Source organism: Marmota monax, unplaced genomic scaffold (assembly GCF_021218885.2).
Source record: "Marmota monax isolate L192 unplaced genomic scaffold, Marmota_monax_Labrador192_F-V1.1 WCK01_AAM20220418_F8-fsc00084, whole genome shotgun sequence".
NCBI lineage: Eukaryota > Metazoa > Chordata > Mammalia > Rodentia > Sciuridae > Marmota > Marmota monax.
In genome coordinates, this window is record NW_026694575.1 from 4,708,159 (window position 1) to 4,714,280 (window position 6,122).

The window sequence follows — 6,122 nt, forward strand, 5'->3', positions numbered from 1 at the left end:
TTTTCTATAGGTGGGTGAATTAGGGTTTTTTCATGTACATATACCTACATATTTTCACATTCATTCATATTCACAAGCATTTCTGAATCCAGTGTGCTGAATTAGAAATGTTTCATTTAGTAAATTAAGTCTGAATAGAAATGTAGGAGCAACACCACAAAGAGTTTGGGAAATTTTTTTACAAAGAGACTTGCACAAATATTTAAAGAAATTAAGCAACCAATTGAAGGTTGAAGAACAGGGCCAACAAGGTAATCTCATACATTGAGGCTCTGCCTTAATCCCTAGAAACTGAGGCAATTCTGTTGATCTTGAGTCTTCTAGGAATATATTGAAAAATCACTGCTGTAGATGATGGGAAACAAATAATGGATATAAACAATAGTGTCCTCACTCAATTTATTTTAGTGCAAGCTTTGCAAAGTCATAATGGAAAATGGATTTTAAAAAAAGCTAAGAATGGAGGCCAGAAATGGCAAGGTTTGTCATTGGATAGTACAGTTAAATACACAATCAGACTGAGGCAGTAGGTCAGTAATATAAAATGAGAGTTGGATTCAAGATACAGTTTAAAAGGAGCAGAATGGTCAGTAAGGGTTGAAAATGAGATGTGGGACTCAGATATTAGTGGATAAATGGTGGTGGTAATAGAATGTAGGAGTTGAGGGATTCAGTTCGGGTGGACACTTTTACTCAAGTACATGCAGGGAGCTGGGCAAAATGGCACACACCTATAATCCCAGCCACTCAGGAAGCTAAGGCAGCAGGATTACAAGACACCGTCTCAAAAATTAAAGGAGCTTGGGATGTACCTCAGTGGTAGAGCACCCATAGTGTGTATGATTTGCAAAAGTAAGTTTTTTTATTGAAACTTAATTTTGAAAGGAAAATGTGAACTAACATATAGCCTTGTTCTAACAGGCACATTTCTCCCTATCATTACTCCAAAAAGTAGCCTTGGTTTATTCACTATTAGACAGAACCTGGAGTACAGATGGCAAAACTATTTTGCCTCCTTGAGAAAGGTGTTAGTAGGAGGAAGCTAATGTTTGATTTGCTAGATATTTTATGTTCTGCTTCTCTTAGCATAATAATAAGATTGTAGCATTCTAGGATATCTGAACCCAAATCTCAACTTCTCAGCATAAAGTTAGACTTGGGCAACTTTGTCTCTGGGAACAGTTGCTTTGGGTATTGCTTTTTTTTTTTTTTTTTTTTTTTTAATAGTTGTAAGTAGACACAATACATTTATGTTATTTATTTATGTGGTGCTGAGGATCAAACCCAGCACCTTCACACGTGCTAGGCAAGCATTCTACCACTGAACTATAACCATAGTTCCTGTGTATTGCTTTTTTAATATTTTATTTTTTTATAATTATTTATAATATGTAGATCCATAATCTACAAAATAAAATACATTTATAAGAAAGGTTGCTTTTATCCTTGTGTATGACTTACTTTTTCTCCCCTAACCTTTATGTAGACAATATAGGTAGATAGACTTTTCACTCCCTTTCTTAGATTAAAAATAGAATACTGAGAGATGTCAGAGAAAAATGGTGTATAGGGAGCTTCAATGGACCACCCGTTCCTCTACAAAATTAGCCAATTAACTAAGGAATTGTAGAAAGCATAATGTGACTGTAGGAACTCTGGAGATTGATCAAGAGTGTATAGCAGTGAGGGAACAGTCAAGGAAAAAATCAGCCTGAGTGTCGGCATTGAAGGAGATCTCAGATGATCACTACCAAATATTATAAGTAGCAATTACACAGAACACGCTTAAACCACCAGTGGGGTCAAAGAATCACAAAGAAAATACTTTTAAAGATGAATTTTAAATACTTAAGATGAATGAAAGTGAAAATGTAATAGAACTCAGGAGGAGATGTAGCAAAGTCAGAAGGACTCAGCAGGAAATTTATGGCTGTAAATTCCTGTGTTTAAAAAGGATCTCAGGCCAATAACTCAACTTTAAGGAATTAGAAAAAAGAAGATTGAATCCAAAGCTAGGAGGAAAGAAAAAATCAGAGAGACAATACAAAAATAATAAGATGTGTGGAAACAAAACGTTCATTCTTTGAAAAAAAAAATCAATAAAATTGGCAGACTCAATTAGACAAACCAAGGGAAAAGAAGAAAAGACTCAAACTGATGAAATTAGAAATGAAATTGGGGCAATACTAACCATTTTATAGACATAAAAATCATAAAAGATTACTGTAAACAGTTATTAATTAGATATACCAATGAAGTTGTCAAATTCCTAGAAAAAAAAAAACTACCAAAATCTAAGAAGAAACAATTATAATATGGCACAACAAAAAAGAGATTGTAACAGTCAATAGTTTAAATAATAATTTTAAAAATAAATAATATTTTTTAAAAAACTTTCAGAATAAGATTCTGGGACCTGCTGGCTTCACCAGCAAACTCTATCAAATGTTTTCCAAACCTTGCCAAAAAAGTAGAAGATCATTTCCTAACTCATTCTTTTAGGAGAGTATTAGCCTTATACCAAAACCAAACAAAAACTTTAGAAGAAAACTATAGACCAATATCAATGATGACTGTGGCTGCAGAACTCTGTAAGGTAAAGGAATAGATACCATGGCTGTCAGGGCTTGCATCTGAATTGCCCCCCCAAAGGCTCATGGGTTGAAGACTGTCCCCAGTGCAGATGTGGGTCTTTGGGGAAGTAATTGGATTGGGAGAATTCTGACCTTCTATATGGGTTAATCCATAAATCCATAGCTGAATGGGTTATTGGACAGTGATGGGACCTAGTTGGAGAGAGTGGGTCCTTGGCAGTGTGCTCTTGAGTGCTGTATCTTGTCCAGGGCCTCTTCCTCCCTCTGTGTTTCCCAGCTGCCATGAGGTGAGCAGCTTTGCTGTGTCATACCTTTCTGCCATGATACCCTACCTCACCACAGGCCCAGAACAATGTAGCAAGCTGTCCATGGACTAAAACCTCTGAAACTGAGCCAAAGTGACTCTCCTCCCCCAAGTTCTATTTTGTCAGAGCAATGAAAATCTGACTAACACAATGGCCAAGTAGGATTTGTTCCAGGAATTCAGATTGGATTAAAGTGAAAATCAATGTAATATAAATAGAAAGCTACCCCATGTTCAGGAATTGAAAAGCTCAATATTGTTAAGATGGCAGTACTCACTGTCTTAGTCAGCTTGGGCTACTGAATCCTGGGTGGTTCAAGCAACATTTTTCACACTTCTGAATGCTTGGAAGTTCAAGACGAAGGTGCTAATAGATGCAGTGTCATGAGGGCCCACTTTCTGGTGTGCAGAGCAATCATTGTATATTCTCATATGGTGAAGAACAGAGAAAGTAAGTGCATGTCTCCTTATAAGGTCACTAGTCCCATTCATGAGGACTCTACTCTCATGACCTGATTACCTCTTGAAGCACCCCCCCCCCATACCATGGCAGTGGGGGTTAGCATTTCAACATAGGACTGGGGAGAGGGCACATTCGGTCCATAAGATGACCCAAGTGATCTGCAGAATCAATGCAATTCCTATCAAAATCCCAATGGCCATTTTTTTTTGCAGAAAAGCTAATTCTAAAATTTAAGTGGAATTGAAAGGCATCCCAATAGCTAAATTCAACTTTAAAAAGAAGAAAGTTGGAGGTCTTTCACAAATTTCCATTTCAAAACTCACTGTAGAATTGCAGGAAACAAGACAGATACATGCTGCAATGTGGATGAACCTTGAGAACTGGCACAAAAGACATTTGTTTTATAATTCCATTTGTGTGACATATCTAGATAGGCTCATCCATAGAGAGAACAGCTTCCTGGTTGGCAGAGACAGAGAGGAGAAGGGAAAAGGGAAAAACTGCTTGATGGACACAATTTCAATTTGAAATGAAGAAAATGTTGTAACTAGATGGTGGTGATGGTTTCACAACATTGAATGTACTTAATTCTACTGAACTGGACACCTTAAAACAGTTAAAATGATGACTTTTATGCTATGTCACAGAAATTCCTAAAATCTTGTAGAAAGCAGCTTTCGGAATGTATAGTGTGCAAAAAGAATGGCCTCAAATTAACAGTTTAAAGTTTGAGGAAAGTAAAAAGAAAATCTAGCAATTAAACCTTTAAATTTTTTTGAGAAAGAAAGTACATTAATAAGAAGAAATCAATGAAATAGTGTATAAGTATGTAGTAGAGAATCCACAAAGCCAAAAATTGATTAATCTAAAAAGATTATAAAACTGATAAACTGCAAACCAGATTTATGAAGTAAAAAAGAAAATACAAGTTGATAATATCAGGAATAAAGAAAATACATTACAGAATTTACTGATTTTTAAAAGATAACAGGTGGATGATCAGGTTACACCAACAAATCTGACAATTAGGATAAACTGATTAAATTTTTTGAAAAACACTATTTAAAAAAAAAAACATAAGAAAATTTGAATTACCTGATATTAAATTGACATTTTAACTAAATGTTTTTCCATAAAGAAAACTCTAGGCCCAAAACTTGAATGCATTCTTCTAATCATTTTAAAAACAACACCAACCTTAAAATTATTATTTTTTTTTTTTGTATGTTTGTTATTGGTAGTTACGCGGGGTGCTGAACCACTGAACTACAGCCTTTTTTATTTTTTATTTTGAGACAGGGTCTCACTAAGTTGCTAAAGCTAGCCTTGAGTTTGCAATCCTCTGGTCTCAAGACTATTGAGTCACTGGGATTACAAGTGTGCACCACCATACCTGGCTTAGAATAGTTTTTGGTTTATATATAACTAATGCAAAAAGGCAAGAAAAAGAAAATTAAAATATACAGCTTTGAAAGGAAGAAGTAAAACGTTTTATAGGTGACATCATTGGGTAGAAAATCACAGATAATCAACAGAAAAATACATGCTGAGCAGGGCACCATGGGACATACCTGTAATCCCAGTGAACCAGGAGGCTGAGGCAGGAGGTTCAAGCCCATCCTTACCAATTTGTTGAGAACCTGTCTCAAAGTATAAAATAAATAAATAAAAATTAAAAGGCTGAGGATATAGTTCAGTGTGGTAGAATGCCGCTGGGTTCAACTCCCAGTACCCCCAAACAAAATCTGCTGAATCTAATAAGCAATTATACCAAGTTTATAGGATACTTCGGGTTTTGTAATGGCCCTTTAGATACAACACCAAAGGCACAAGCCATGAGAGAAACAAAAACTTTAATTAAAAATGGGTAAAAGATCTAAATAGACACAAAACTACAGATGATAAATAATAAATAAGCATATGAGAAGATGCTCAACATTTGTATCATTAGAGAATTGCAAATTAAAACAACAATGAGATCCCATTAAATTTCTATTAGAATGGTTAAAACCCAATGCACTGAAAACAGCAAATGCTGGTGACAATTGGGAGCAACAGGAACTCTTATCCATTGCTGACAGAAGTACACAGTGACAAGCTATGTTGGAAGGCAGTTTTCTTACAAAGGTAAATACAGCATTACTACACAATCCAGCAATTGCTCTCCTTTCTTGGCATTTACCCAACTGAATTAAAACAACAACAACAACAACAAATGTTCACAAAAATGTTTATAGTACACATACACCTACATTCAGTGCATCTACTCAGAAGTATTCACAGTAAATTTATAATCATCCAAACTTGGAAGCAACCAAGATGTCCTTCAGAAGGTGAATGGATAAACAAATGGATATGCCCATACCATCCAGTCTTATTCAGTGGTAAAAAGAAATGTTATCAAGCTACAAAAAGACATGGAGGAACCTTTGACCTAAGGTTTCCTAAGGGAAGGAAGCCAGTCTGAAACTGCTACAGACTGTGATTCCAAATGCAAGACATTGTGGAGAAGGCAAAACTACAAAGACAGAAACCAGGGGTTGCCAGGAGTGAGGGGAGAGGGTAGGAAGTGGGATGGTGAGGTGGAGCACAGGGAGTTTTTAGGGCAGTGGAACTACTCTGTATGATACTGTGTGGGTGGACTCATGTCTGTCATTTGTTAAAACTCATGGAACTGCACAACATGAAGCTGAGTCCCTAAGGTCAACTGTGGACTCCATGATAATGTATCAGTATGGATTCATTAATTCTAACATGTTCT